Source organism: Pristiophorus japonicus, unplaced genomic scaffold (assembly GCF_044704955.1).
Source record: "Pristiophorus japonicus isolate sPriJap1 unplaced genomic scaffold, sPriJap1.hap1 HAP1_SCAFFOLD_327, whole genome shotgun sequence".
Lineage (NCBI taxonomy): Eukaryota > Metazoa > Chordata > Chondrichthyes > Pristiophoridae > Pristiophorus > Pristiophorus japonicus.
This window is the reverse complement of record NW_027253073.1, coordinates 725,685-726,521: the sequence shown is the minus strand read 5'-3', so window position 1 is coordinate 726,521 and position 837 is coordinate 725,685. Positions and strand designations below refer to the sequence as shown.

General features: G+C 46.2%; 1 non-coding gene across 1 annotated transcript; it reads right to left on the bottom strand.

Moving 5' to 3' along the window:
* Positions 1–512: 512 nt before the first annotated feature.
* Positions 513–595, bottom strand: trnal-cag (transfer RNA leucine (anticodon CAG)). Its single transcript has one exon. It is a non-coding gene; the product is annotated as a tRNA-Leu (tRNA).
* Between the last annotated feature and the right edge of the window lie 242 nt (positions 596–837).

Genomic DNA, 837 nt, shown 5'->3' with positions numbered 1-837 from the left:
AAGCCTGGCTAGCTCAGTCGGTAGAGCATGAGACTCTTAATCTCAGGATCTTGGGTTTGAGCCCCATCTTCGTCGATTACAGTTCCTTAAAATTTATGTTGCTTTCACAGGAAAACACATTAATGAACCCCTTTTCTTCTTTTGCACAATGAAAGAAATGCTAACTGAGGGAGAGCTGATAATTTAATCATCTGTTCTGTGCTCTGCATAAGAACACAAGAACCAGGAGCAGGAGTCGGCCATTTGGCCCTTCGAGCCTGCCTTCTTTTGCACTAAAACAAATTATAACCGTGAGTTAAATTAGCAGTGCGGGATATTTACAGGGCACCTTTCAATGCTTCACAAAACCATTCCTTTCGCTACAGCCACCCGGGATCGTTTCCCGGTTTGGGAAGTAACTTTGATATCACCGTTTGTAATTAAAGTGGAGTAATTTTATTATGTCAGATGGATGTCCCAAAGCACTTCAGAGTGGTGTCAAAACAAATGAGTTTGCAATTAAAAACACTGAATGTCAGGAGTGGGATTTGAACCCACGCTTCCAGAGGAGACTGCGACCTGAACGCAGTACCTTAGACCGCTCGGCCATCCTGACTGTTGATGCTTCAGTTACAAGTTATTACTCAGGAAAGTTTCAGACCGGGCGCTTGTTCAGTGTTGCTGGAAGGCCCAGTGACCGGGATATCCTCTCCCCCGGGGTTTTCCTGAGCCTGTGCTCGGTGCACGGGGAGCTTTGACCCGGGTCTGAGGTAGCTTACATCCCAGGGATGGACAATAACCCTCTGAGCTCTGGAACTGGGGAAGAGCGAATAATTAATGAGCTGTTTGTGGGTTTCA